This window comes from Mustela erminea, chromosome 7 (genome assembly GCF_009829155.1).
Source record: "Mustela erminea isolate mMusErm1 chromosome 7, mMusErm1.Pri, whole genome shotgun sequence".
Taxonomy (NCBI): domain Eukaryota; kingdom Metazoa; phylum Chordata; class Mammalia; order Carnivora; family Mustelidae; genus Mustela; species Mustela erminea.
This window is the reverse complement of record NC_045620.1, coordinates 81,025,471-81,040,225: the sequence shown is the minus strand read 5'-3', so window position 1 is coordinate 81,040,225 and position 14,755 is coordinate 81,025,471. Positions and strand designations below refer to the sequence as shown.

General features: G+C 39.5%; 1 long non-coding RNA gene across 2 annotated transcripts in view; it reads left to right on the top strand.

The window, feature by feature from the left end:
- The window catches only part of LOC116595640, a 63,452-nt gene that overhangs the window by 45,543 nt on the left and 3,154 nt on the right, over positions 1–14,755 (top strand). For both annotated transcript variants that reach the window (XR_004287788.1, XR_004287787.1), the window contains exon 4: positions 13,640–13,759. This is a non-coding gene — a long non-coding RNA (uncharacterized LOC116595640). The remainder of the gene's footprint in view (positions 1–13,639; positions 13,760–14,755) is intronic.

Sequence of the window (14,755 nt, the reverse complement as noted above, 5' to 3'; positions counted from 1 at the left end):
CAGAGAATGCATGCAGCATTCAGTTGCTTGAGGTCCACCTGTATCCAGTTCTTCTAGATTTGATTGTTCTAAACTTAGACTATCTAAAGATAACTTTAGACTATCTAAAGATCGTCTAGTATGCTTCCAATGAATAATCTAATCAGAATCAGACGTCCATGATATGTGATCGCTTAGGTTCTGGTATTTAGGAGTATCCTACACCTATTTTATGTTAAAAGTTGACATTGAGGGCACCTGGGTGGCTCAGTCAGTTGAGCGTCTGCCTTCCGCTTGGGTCATGATCCCAGTGTCCTAGGATCGAGTATCATATCGGGCTTCCTGCTCAGCGGGACGCCTACTTCTCCCTCTGCCTGCCTCTCTCCCCTGCCTGTGCTTGTTCTCTCTTTCTCTCTCTGACAAATAAATAAATAAAGTCTTTAAAGTCAGACAGTCTTAAAAAAGAAGAATTTTTAAAAAAAAATAGTTGACATTGATAGAGTTGAGGGTTTATTATGTTCCAGAGAGTGGTCTAAGCACTTTACATATCTGAATTCTTGTAATCTTCTCAGCAACAAAATGAGTCTAATCAAATGTCCTATCTTGTTTTCCCCAATTTAAATATAAGGAAATTGAGGCTACTTTATTTTAAAATGAGAAATAAATAAGGGATTCTACCACACATCCTTTTAAGAGGGGCTCCAGAGAGCCAACTTTAGAGATGTACAATCTTTAGCATTTTAGTCCCTTATGCAGCTTTGACAGCTCTGATTTATGGCTTGAACAAGACGGGTTTGCAGCTGCAGATCCCTTCAACACCTTAGAAAGGCATGTTTTTAAGAATAGGGAGAGTAGCATTTAGAGTAGTCCCCTTAGCTGCAGTTGCTTTCCATGATTTCAGTTACCCGTGCAAGCACACGATCCTCCTCCTGACAGTCGTCATGTCAGTAGCAGCCTAATGCTGTGTCACAAGCCTGGGTCATTCACCTCACTTCATCTTATCACATAGGCATCTTATCATCTCAGTTATCACAAAAAAGGTGCATATAGTACAATAAGGTATTGTAAGAGTAAGACACATATGCACATTTATATAACTTATTACAGTAATTGTTATAATTATTCTATTGCAGTATTATAGTTAGTCTCTTACTTTGCCAAATTTATAAATTAAGCTTGACCATAGTTATGTATACATAGGGAGACACACAGTATATAAGGTTCTATACTATCTGTGGTTTCAAGCATCCACTGGGGGTCTCAGAACATATCCCTTCCAGATAAGGGGTCAACTATATACATAAGCAGAACTGATCATTTCCTATATGTACAGACTTTGTAACCATAAAAATGGGGTGCAAGTTTTGACAACTATGAGTACTAATATGGTCAGAACATGTAAATGGAGACAGTGGAAGTCCACGAAGGATGCCACTGGTACGTATCAACAGAAATTCCTAGAAGGCCAAATACCTTTCTCACCAAGATTTGAAATACAATGACAGTGAATCACTCCTTCGTGTGAAATATCCACATGATCTCTCCCATCTTTTAAAATTGAATGCTCTTGGGGAGCCTGAGTGGCTCAGTTGGCTAAGGAACTGCCTTCATCTCAGGTCATGATGCTGGAGTCAAAGGATGGAGTCCCATGTTGGGCTCCCGGCTCAGCAGGGAGTCTGCTTCTCCCTCTGACCTCTCCCCTCATGCTTGTGCTCTTTCTCTCTCAATCTCTCTCAAATAAATAAATAAAATCTTTTTTAAAATTTTAAAATTGAACACTCTTGAGGGGTATAACTGGATAGTTAATACCTTCCATATATCAAGGGCAAGAAGAATAAGAAGGATGGAGGGGAAGAAAGAATGAAGAGGCCTAGAGTAGTAAGAGGTGGCGAAGGGCTTCTAACCCCACCATGGAAGGGCTTCTAACCCCATGGAAGCTTCTGTTAGTGCCAGGACCCTGCCCCTAGAACAAGGCTGTCCAACAGAAATACAACACCTGCCACGCATTTAATAAACATGTTTCTAGTAGCCACATTAAAATTTGTTTTCTAAAAACAGGTGAAATTAATTTAAAAAATATAATTACTTAAGCCAACATACCAAAAATATTATCATTTCAACATGTAGCCAATTAAAAATTAATAAGCTAATTACTTGTATAGTAAATAACAATTCAGATGCTCACTGTATTTAGATTTCATGAAACTTTAAATGGAAAGAGTAGTTACATAGACTAAGTTGTTCAAAACATACTTAAAATTTCCCAATAACTGAATCAAGTATAAGTTTTTAAATTTAAAATTAAATAAAATTTAAAATTTATTTTTTCAATCACAGTAGCCACATTTCAACTGCTCGTTAGCCATGTGTGGCTAGTGACAAGCGTATTAGCACAGATAGAGAACATTCCATCAGTGCAAAGTGTTATGGGACTATGCAGGTTTAGATGGACTGGTTGACTTCCAGCTGGTGAATTTACTTCTCTGAGCCTTAGTCTTCTCATTAACAAATTGATGACAGTATTTTAAAGGATTGTTGTGAGTAGTAAGAGAGGTAATGTGCACAAGACATTGAACACAATACCTGCCACACCGAAAAGAATGAATGGTAGTTATTTGAAAACTAAGTCTCTGTATATGCTTTCTATATGCTTCCACCACTCTCAGCCACCTGTACCTGGTTATTCCTTGGTATTCTTAAGCGGGGCAGGAATTAGTGAGGTTGGCAGTGAGAAGTAGGGAAGGGCCCAGCATCTGGGTACTTGCATGCACCCCAGCTCAGCCCTGTGGTTAATTTATGAACACTGTTTGCGGCTGCTATTATCTTCGGTTCTTCCCTCCCCCTTATCTGTTCAGATGACTTTTGCTCTGGAGCTCCAAGTCCTACATGCCTGCCCCCTTCTACTCTGAACTAGAACAAATGATTAACCACACAAAGCAGTCATCAACAGTCTTTCCAAGGACATCAATGACCTCATTAAGTCCATGCTAAGGGGCACTTTCTCCTCAACCTCTGCAGTGTCTGACACTGTTGCTTCTTCCTCCTCATCCTGGTTTCCCTCTAACATCCTACAGACTATTCCAACTCCTCCTTCTCCTCCTCCTGCTTTTGCAAAGGCAAATGTCTTCACTGCTCCCTAGGCCTGAACCTTCCCTGGGCACAATCTCATTTACTCCTAAACTCAGTTCTCCTAAACTGATAGCTCCCAAACCTATCCCAGCTTCCACTTCAGCTTCAAGCCCAACCTACTGCTCCTTTCTGGCCCCTCCTCCCGCATGACCCACCTCTGAATTCATGCTTATTCCCCTCAAACCAGGTTCCCAGGTTGCTGTCAGTGGGAGAAGAGAACACACACTGACTCCAAGCTCCTGTGGCCACATCTTGTGCTAAGTCCTTCATTTTATCTTCACAACTACTCTGTGAGGAAGGAACTGCGATCTACATTTTACATCTAGGAGGAAAAAAGGACTCAGAAGAAGAAGAAATCAAAATTTAGGTCTATCTGAATCGGGACTCCATTTCCTTTCTAATCCATAGGACCACCTCCCATAATTCAATCAGTGAATTGATGCTTTCTGCCAGGTCGGGTAATATACCATCTACCCCCTAACGTTTGCACTTTAGTGAGAGAGACAGAGAGGATACAGGTAAATTCAATGATATGATAGTGCTATGCTAAGGTCCAATGGGAATGCACAGTGGGGAACCTAACTCAGGCTTTGGGGTCAGAAAAGTCTCTACCAAAGAGAAAATATCTCTGCTGAATCAAGCAAGACTAGTAAGAATCACAAAGGAAGAGAACTGGGTTAGGAAGCATGATCTTAGGCAGAGGTTGTAGTGAGAACAAATGCCTGAAACGGGGAGAGTTGGAAGGCTGCACACAGTTCAGGGTGGCTGGAGCCAAACCAGAGGTAGCATGAGACAGCAGTGAGCAAGGCCAGCTGGAATCTAGGTTGAGGGTACAGGAAACCATTAGATCCTTTTAGCAGAGGAGATTTGCATATGAGATTTGCATATGAGAAAGAATCTCTCAGGCTAGAAGGTAGAGAGAATGGACTCTAGAGGGAACTAAAGAGGAGAAAGCAGGGAAACCCATTAGCAGGCCAAGGCCACAGTCCAGGTAAGAGATGATGACAGTGCAAATTAAGGTAAACGGCCCTCTAGATAAGGAGGGGTAGAAAGAAATCCAGGTTGGAGACTGCATGGGACTTGGTGGTTGATTAGATGTTAATAGATGTGGAAAACAACTAAAGAATCAAGAATAATATTCATGTTATGAATGTTATCATATTCATATTATGAATATATCAATATTCATGTTATGAAGTGGGCAACTGTGTGGATGGTAGAGTCATTAGAGAGATACACAAGAAAGGACAAGTATGAAGGAATATTGATGCATTTCACTTGAGACCTGTGGAAGCGAGGTGCCAGTGGGACACCCAGAGCAGGCTGTCTGATAGACAGTGGTCTACAGGTTTGTGGCTGTGGAGAAGGAACTGTTGGGATAGAAGCAGAGGTTTGAGTTTCATCAATGGTAACTTAAGCAGTAGGGGTATATGAATACTCCAAAAGATATAAAAGGAGGGGAAAAGTAGGTTGAAGAAGAAACTGAGGCACACAAACATTTAGGAGTTAAGTAGGAGAAGGAAGACCTTCAAGGAGACTGAGAAGAAGCCAGAGAAGCAGGAGGAAAAACCAAAAAAGTGTAGTCTTGTATAAGCATAGGGAAGATAGGAGTAGAGGTAAAGATGCTGACAGTATAACTCGTTTCAACAGTAGGGAGGTTATGGGTGTACTTCCTGAGAGCAATCTAAGCCAGTCTGCAGTGGGGTGAGGGGAGACTGGATGGTAAGCAAATGTAGATGGTGAGCCTAGAAAATTCCTTCAAGTTTGAGCTTCATGTTGGGTGTAGAGATTACCTAAATGAATAAAACTTTAAAAAAAGAAAAGAAAAGAAAACTCCTTCAAAATATCTGTTTGCATGGGATTGTGAGGGAAACAAACCATAAGAGACTTTTAATCTCCCAAAACAAACTGAGCATTGCTGAGGGGTGGGGAAACAGGGATAGGGTGGTTGGGTTATGGATATTGGGGAGGGTATGGGCTATGTTGAGTGCTGTGAAATGTGTAAGCCTGATGATTCACAGACCTGTACCCTGGGGCAAATAATACATTATATGTTAATAAAAATAATTTTTAAAAAATCCATTTGCAATAAGTTCACTGTAAAGATTAAACGAGATGATGAAATCAAAGCAATGAGCACAGCACGTGACACAACAATAATTCAGTAAATGTTAGCTACCACTACTATTATTATATATTAAGGAATGTATCTTGGGGTGCGTGGGTGGTTCTTTTGGTTAAGTGTTCAACTCTTGATCTCTATTCAGGTGTTGAGCGCATTGTGGTGAATTTGAGCCCTACCTTGGGCTCCACATTGGGCATAGAGCCTAGTTTTTTAAAAAAAAGGAATATATCTTCTGGAAGAGGAGAGACAGTGGTAAACCATGAGATGTAAGGTGAGGGAGGATTTTTTTTAAGGCCTCTCTACCATATTGGAAAAAAAGGGTAAAAAATTATTTATTTATTTATTTATTAGATCTTATTTATTTATTTGAGAGAGGCAGAGCATGAGCAGAGAGAGAGGCATAAGGAGAAGCAGTCTCCCCACTGAGCAGGGAACCTGATGTGGAACTCCATCATAGGCCCCTGGGGTCATGACCCACTGAAGACAGACACTCAACTGACTGAGTTACTCAGGCGCCCCCCCAACAAAAAAAGTTTTTAAACCATCATCAAAGAAATATATGCAGATGGTTAAATAAATAAATAAATAAATAAAAGCAACAGTCCCCTGAGCCACTCTTTGCTAGCCCAGAAGCAAACACTTTGAACTGCTTCTGTGTTGTGGTAACCTCCTTATCACTAATAACCTCCTAATGACTGTTTCTTGGTTTATCAGCCTTAGACATTATCTATGAACTTCCTGCTATGCTAAATGAGAATTTAGTTCACTTATACCTCTCTCTTCTTTGTCATCCAAAGTGGTTATGTCACCATCCACTGGCCACAAAACCTACATAAGCTCTATTTTTCATTCCATTAATCACAGCATTTCTTCCTTTTTTTTTTTTTTTTAAGATCCTATTTATTTATTTGACAGAGAGAGAGATAACAAGTAGGCAGAGAGACAGGCAGAAAGAGGAGGGTAAACAGGCTCCCCACAGAGCAGAGAGTCCAATGCCGACTGGATCCCAGGACCCTGAGACCATGACCTGAGCCAAAGGCAGAGGTTAACACACTGAGCCACCCTGGTGCCCCTAATCACAGCATTTCTTGACTCCCTAAATTTAAGGTGAGGATGTTAGTAGCTTACTCTTCCCACAACCTCTCAAGGGGAAAGGTTAGTTTTTGTTTGTTTTGTTTTTTAAATGTGAGAGATTCTTGAGTAAGGTTAAATGGAAAGGAATCAATGGAAGTGAACAATTGAAGATTAGATTGCTTACAGTTGTTGCCCTGGTCCCTGGAGAGACAAAAGGATGACTTCAGAGTCCAATATGGGATATCTCCTCCATAATGTCATAAGTCTAGGAAATTTCCAGAACGTGAGGAACTCCTTTGCACCCTAGATCCAATCAGCTATAAAATTCCATAGATTCCAACTCTTCCGTTACCATCTTTCTATTCATTTCTTTTCTGCCCATGTCATTGGCCTTTCAATATTTCTGACTTGGACAGCAGACTTTTAACTTATTTCTCTCTTTCTCTTCACTTGCCCCACTCACACAATGGGTCCCAGCCCGGCAGGTGCAAGCTGGGAGTAATGAGATAAAGGCCAGGGCAAATGGACCATGTTCCCCAGGCACAAGCATCGTTTCTCAAGCCTGCCCATTCCAACTGAGCTTCAGGGCCTTACCAGAAGAGGTAAAGGCTGGTTAGGCCCCCCAAAATGTGCCTGTTGCAAAGTCAAGTAACCATAGCATGGGCTCTGGTTGAGAAATTCTCTTCATACATCCTTCAGAGTATCACAAAAGAAGAAATTCAAATGCCATCCAAAATTTAAATGTTCAGTATCACTAGTGTAGAGTGACAGCCATGAGAAAAGGTGGGTATTATTTTTTGAAGGGCTTCTTTTGTGCCCATGATTAAATTAAATTAGTAACTGGACAGCTCAGCTGGGAGGTGCTTTCCCCTGCTTCTCTGGTCTCAGTCCTTTGGGAACTGGATACGCCTGGCATAGGGCACTAACTGTGGAGAGCATGTGAGGCATGTACCTCTATGTCACGGAAGCTCTGACACTGAGCGAGATTATTTTTAGAGGTGACCTTCTAGGTTCCAAGGAAAAGTAAACAGACAGATGCACATGATTTCCTCTGAGAGACTCTTAGTAAACAAATTGGCATGTGTGCACTCACTATTATCCCATGTTCTGAATTCAGGGCTCTTAAAGAAAAGCTTTGTTGAAAGCCGTAACCAACCAGAATAAAGAAAGGGGAAACTGAGTGAAAGTTCAGTTTCTAGCTACTGGGTCAGAAAACCACAGATGAAACACCTTATCTAGTCCAAATTCTTGGAAAACATGTTTTACTTTGTTTTTTAAAGGTTTTATTTATTCATTTGAGAGAGAGAGCTAGAGAGAGCACAAGCAGGGAGAGAGGCAGAGGGATAGAGAGAAGCAGACTCCCCACTGAGCTGGGAGCTGACATGGGGAAATCATGACCTGAGCTAAAGGCAGACACTTAACCATCTGAGCCACACGGGCACCCCAACATATTGTTTTAAATAACATTTCAACACTTTCTTATAAAAACATTGCTAAAATTTATTATTTAATTTCTTACCTTTTATTTTTTATTACTCTTTTTGTTTTACCTTTATGGTTTTTCCTGTCTGATGCTTATTATTTTTAAGTGAACATAGTAAGAAAATGTAGAAAGGAAAAAAAAGTCTCCTTAATCCTTCTGCTTATTAACTTTGTTATAAAAAAGAATGCTTTGTCATATATCCTTGAGATTTTTTTGCACATACTTATATCTGTATATCAACAAAAAGAAAAATGTACTGTCTTATAACTTTCTTTTGTCATCCAGTACTGTATTTTTTTTTTATTTTATTTTATTTATTTACTGGACAGAGAGAGAGCACAAGCACGGGGAGTGACAGAAAGAGGGAGAGGGAGAAGCAGGCTCCCCTCAGAGCAGGGGGAGCCCAATGTGGGACTCGATCCTAGGACCCTGGGGTCATGATCTGTGCCAAAGGCAGTCACTTAACCAACTGAGCCACCCAGGTGCCCCAATACTATATCTTGCCATCTTTACATGTTGGTATATATAGGTCTCTCTCAGTCTACTGATGGTTGTATAGATCATTTCCAGGGTTTTACTGTTACAAACAGCATGCATAAGGAAGCATCTTTGCACAGATACATTTGAGCACTTACATGAAACTTTCTGTTGGACAGGTTGTGGGAGAAATTTCTGGATCAAAATGTTTACATATTTTAAAATTTTGATGTAATTATTGTGCTCCATCTGTCCCATGAAACATGAAAATAAGCTCATTTCTCATGAAGACTTAGCACTTAACACAATGCTTGGCACATGTTTATTAACTGCTGGTTAGATTAAAGCATCAAATATCAGTTACTGTTATGGCTGTGAAAAAGTAATGCCTTTGACTCTACTGAAGCACATTGCCCTGCCTGCCTACTCTTAATTGTCCTCGGCAATGGAGGTGTTTAAGTGATGATAAAATGCTAGATTCATTGTAGCAGTTCTCATCATAATAAATATAATAAACAAGTGCATTCCAGAATACATAGCACTTCTGATTGTCTCCTTGGTGAAAAGCTATTTTTGTCACCTGAAATCATAGAATTTTATCATAAACAGGAGTCTAGATATCAAATAGTCTTTTAAAAAAAATATATATATATGGGGCACTTGGGTGGCTCAGTGGGTTAAAGCCTCTGCCTTTGGCTCAGGTCATGATCCCACGGTCCTGGGGTCAAGCCCCGTGTCGGGCTCTCTGCTCAGCAGGGAGCCTGCTTCCTCCTCTCTCTCTGCCTGCCTCTCTGCCTACTTGCGATCTCTGTCAAATAAATAAATAAAATCTTAAAAAATATATATATGTATATATATATATATATATATATGAAGAAGCGAAGTTGAAAAGTTTTCAAACTAATAGATTCTACTTAAAATACCCCTTATTCCCCACCATACTTTCTTGACTTAAATACACAGATTCAGCATAATTTTATTTCATTTGATTATGTCATATAAACAAGGCAGATTATCGACTGAGATATGTTTCTTCAGGTCTTCTTAGTTCTGTCACTTTACCTGCCTAGATCTTTCTGTCTTACCCTTCTAATTTCCTACTTCAGGTCAGTCAAGGATTGGAAATAAGATAGGCTTAATAGAACATATGTCGGGGCGCCTGGGTGGCTCAGTGGGTTAAAGCCTCTGCCTTCGGCTCAGGTCATGATCCCGGTGTCCTGGGATCAAGCCCGCATCAGCTCTGCTCAGCTAGGAGCCTGCTTCCTCCTCTCTCTCTGCCTGCCTCTCTGCCTACTTGTGATGTCTGTCAAATAAATAAATAAAATCTTTAAAAAAAAAATAGAACATATGTCAATTGGTGGTATCTGAGTGTAAGTCTAAGCTTTTCTTGTGAGTGAAACATCGAGTCTTGGTACAACATTTTGTCAGCTATTTTAGCTATTCGGGACAGCTTGTGTGTGTGCATGTACATTCACATGCACTTCCTAAATTTTAGCAGCTTAGGAACATGTTGCCATGTTCTGGAGAGATGAGATGATACTGTATATAAATATTTATATGGCCTATAATACCTGGAATACCTGGAACTTAGAACCCTTCAGATTTAAAAATTTGCCCAATTCTAAGGAAACAAATGGCCAAAGGGTTTGTCTTCAAATGCTCTTAGCATTTGATGCAGGTCTATTTAAAGGACAGTGAAATATTCTTTTTTTTTTTTTTCATCCTTTTGATGATGCCAACTTTGGTTTCATCATCAGTAATTTCAGGAATAGTATCTATGGCAGGCAGAATAATGGCTGGTCCTCATACATGGCAACCAGGTCCTAATTCCTGAAATCAGTGGACAGGTTACCTTAGCAAAGAGATTTTGCAGATATGATTTAAATTAAGGATCTTGAGGTAGGGAGATTATCCTGGATCATCCAGGTGAGCCCAGAGAAATTACAGGGGTCCTTAAAGAGAGAGTCAGAGTCAAAAGAAAATATGTCAACAAAAGCAGAGGACAGGGTGGAGGAAAAGACCATGAGGAAAAGACCACTATTGCTGGAGGAAAAGACCATGAGCCAAGGAATGCAGGTGGCCTTTAGAAGTTGGACAAGGCAGGGAAATGGATTCTCCCTGAGAGCTTCCAGAAAGGAATGCAGTGCACTGCCAACACCTTGATCTTAGTTCAGTAAGAACTTTTTAGATTTCTGACCTCCAGAACTGTAAGATAACAAATTTGTGGGTTTTTTAAAGTCCCTGAGTTTATGGCAATTTGTTGTAACAGCAATAGGAAATTAACACGGTGTCTTACCGTAAGGCGGTACAAGTTTGAGTTTTGATTGAAAGACACTATTCTAGGGGGTAAGAGAAGAATAAGTGAAACAAGATGGGATTGTGAGGGAGACAAACCATAAGCGACTCTTAATCTCACAAAACAAACTGAGGGTTGCTGAGGGGAGGGGGGGTTGGGAGAAGGGGGGTGGAGTTATGGACATTGGGGAGGGTATGTGCTTTGGTGAGTGCTGTGAAGTGTGTAAACCTGGCGATTCACAGACCTGTACCCCTGGGGATAAAAATATATTATATTTTAATAAAAAATTAAAAATTAAAAATTAAAAAAAAAAGACAGACACTATTCTTTTGCATTTTAATAAAATACTTAGGGAATGTGAAAATTTTTAAAGAAAAAGTTGAAAAAAATAACCACATAATAATAGTTAACATCTACTGACCACTTACTATATCCCCGACATTGTGATTTTCAAAATTTCATTTAAGGTTTAGGACAATCCTATGATGTTATAATGGCACTAATCTGTTTATTTGACAGATAAGAAAGTAAATATAAAAGAGGTGAAGAATTTAATTAACTTCAAAAAAAAAAAGAGATTAGCTGAACTCTCCAGTAGGAAAGTGTACAATCCCATCCTCTCAAATCAAGCAGAAAAAGTTGAAAGTAGTTACCATAAAAATCAGGCAAAGGTAAAACTTGCAGGGGATAGATGGTGCTCTAAGTTGTAAAAATAAATCCCATCTGAAATGCTTTGAGTTCCTACCACATGGCAGGCAGTTCCCGGCTATTACAAGCTATTACAAGTTCCCAACGATTACAAGCTGGGACTGGCAGACCCGGTAGAACCTTGAGAAGGTGCACTCCTTCCTCTCCCACCTAACCTTCCCCTTTCTGAAATCTTTGACCAAACCCCCAAACCATAACCCCAATCTCACATTTTTGACTGAACCCTGAACATATCAGATTAATAGTGCCAAAATAAATATACTGTCTTCTTCCTTGGATAATGTCACTGGATAATGATTGTGGCCCCACTAATACACACATGCTGATGAAATTAGCATCATTTTAATGCCGCCTTCTATTTACAAGATGTAATAATAAACTTATAACTCACTGTGTTGCCTGTGTACATATTCTCTGTATTTAAGACACTTGGAATATTTTAGAGAGTCTCTCAGATTGGGGAAAAACTCTGACAATAGACTGATTTTTAATTGAAATATATATATTTTAAAGACTATTTATTTGAGAGAGAGAGAGAACACGCATGCAGGCACACACAAGCAGGGTGGGGGGCGGTGGGCAGAGGGAGAGGGAGAAGCAGACTCCCCATGGAGCAGGGAGTCTATTACATGGTCGGGCTTGATCCCAGGACCCCAGGATCATGACCTGAGCCTGAAGGCAGACACCTAACAGACTGAGCCACCCAGGCATCCTTTTTGAAATATTTAGGATTTGACCAATTAAAGATGTAGTGAATATTTCATTGATTAAGTGAATTTGACTTAATGTATAGGTTTGATTTTTATGTTGCACAGATGCCTAAGAGAATCTGATCTAGTAGATTTACACTAACACTATAACATTTGTTGAGCACTTAGTACCCTCCCAACACTGTCTTAAGTGCTTTGCATGCACTAACTCAGGTAAGGCTCACAGCAACTCTGGGAGTTGTGTACTATTGCTACCCCCACTTTCAGGTGATAAAGCAGAGGCACAAACAGTTACATGACTTAACCAAGGTCACACAGCCAGTTAGTAGCAGAGCAGTCTGGCTGGCAGCTGGCTCTTCTAACCGGTGTCCTTTCAGTGTTCATGGAGTATTCATAGGAATACTCTGTCAGTGCTCTGGACTAGGCAGAAAATGGGCCATGTTGATTTAGAATGTAAATCTGCCTTGTTAGGGGCATGAAATACCTGAGACAATCAGATACAGCAGTGTGTGATTTTGACATATTTTAAGGGAATTTAATAAACTAAGTTTATAAACTGCAAATGTGTAAGACAGTTTGATTTATTGGATTTGGATGCTTTTGTTACTTTAATATGTAATGCTTAAGAAAATTCTATCACATTTATAATAGTATTTATATGGAAAGTTTACTATGTCAAATTAGTTCACTGAGTATTAAGCAAAGAACAAGTTAAAGTGTTTCATTTTTAACATAAAACTGATAGATTTATAAATGAATTTGAGATTTGCGTTTACATACTTAATACCAGCTAGGCTTAAAATTTATAACACTAATAAATTTAAATATCAATTAAAAAACAAGAAGCTTTTTGGGTTCTTTCCCATGCACAAGAAGTCCCTTCTGACATCACACTAAATCTTCAGTGACAGTTCGTAAAGTTATAGACCTATTTTATAGAGGGGAAAACTGAAATAAAGAGGAGTAACTTCCCAAGTGGGAAGCAGTGGATCCTGCATTCTGGCCCAGCCAACACCAGACCACCAAAGCACATTCAGACATTTTCCTGTATTGCCTCAATGTTTAGAGAGTCTATTTTTATAGAAAACAAATTCCAAATACATAACCTGGAGAAATATATACCCATGTAACAACGCTGGTTTTGTCTGGACTATAATTCTAAAGGGCTCTTATTTTAATTTCTGTATTACTTAAGATTTGAGTAAAAGGAGTTCTCTTCCCTCTCACCCCATTTTTCAACTAATCTTTTTGCTGCCAATTTAAAATTAATAGAATTCTGTGCCTCTTTATATTTTAATTTCTTTTGTGTTGTCAGTCAGCATTTTGTGATCATTTATTAATGTCTACCTCCTGAGCTTTTTTTAAAGATTTCTGCTTATGTTTCTTTGTTTCAAATACCCCCTCAATGGACATCATTCCTGAGTCAAATCTTTCCTTATACACTCATCCCCATAAACTTGTAGAATTAGTTACTCCTTCGATTAGGCTACTTTTGTACTTAGTATATGCTTTTATTAAACATGTAACATTGAATTAGTTGTTTTTTTATTAATAGGCCCATCTTCCCTATTAGTGTCTGTGATATATATTTCTTTTCCCTGGATCTAGCACAGAATTTGGTCGGTCAAACCAAACTTTATTTATTTATTTATTTATAGGTGCAAAAAAGGTGGTTTTATTAAAGCATGAAGACAAGATCCATGGGCAGAAAGAGCTGCTAAACCAAACATATTTTGCAGTTACAGAAACTGAAGAATGCTTCAGATAAGTAAGCTGAGGTATTTTTTGTTTTGGTTTCGTTTATATTTTTTTCTTATTCTCTAGGAAGATTCTTTTACTTTATTAGTCTCTGAATGGTACATATTATATTTTCAAAGGGGTTATTTTAGAGTCTGTTCAGAGCCAGTGATCAAAGACAATCTGGTTGTGGTTTATGAGGTATGGGAAGAGATGCTGTGTTAGTGGGTTTCCAATGGCTACTGAGTGGAACATCCTTAAAGAATTGATAAAGCCACTCACTGTCCTTTTAGCAGTTGTCAGCACCATAACAGGTATGGAGAAAGGGAAAACCAACAGAAAGCTGTTACCAACCTGGGTGTGGCTCAGTCCAGAATTGTGCATTGTTTTGAGTGCTTGTCTTTAGGAATATCAAATGTTGGGGTGCTTTAATCTTGCTCTTATAGTTTTTCAGTTAAAGTATGCTTTGCAAAGACAATTATATACCACTACCTCCCACCCTTTAAAGGCTCATTAGTCTCCTTTGGTCATTTAACTCTGGTCCAGCATTGGGGTAGATGACACAATCAAGACTTAAGTTAAACGCGGAGGAATTCAGTTAAGAAGCTGTTCCAAAGCCAGAAAAATTGAATTCTCTGAAAACACCCATCATTTGCAAGGAGAGTGGAGCCATGTCACATTTTAACAACTTGGGAGGGAGGGAAAATCTTGTTTTTGCTTTCCTTGAGGTGCTCCCTGTCCAGCTGCTTTCAAGCTAACCTAGCCACCACATCTGGTATATATGTCTAAGTGTCCAGTTATCTACTTAAAAGAAGTAAAGTTAACCCCTTAACTCGAACAATATTTTTAGGTAATTGGGGGCCAGGAATACTTCAGTTACTTATCATAACCCCAGTACATTTGCATTTTATCCCATACTGTTTCCGCGGTGGGAATCTTGGGCGTAGAAGGGTGTTTTGTATCCCCTCGCTTGCCGCAGTTAGGAGGCCGGTTTGGGAGCGGAGACCGTGACACCAGGGCTGGCCCCCGCCACTTTC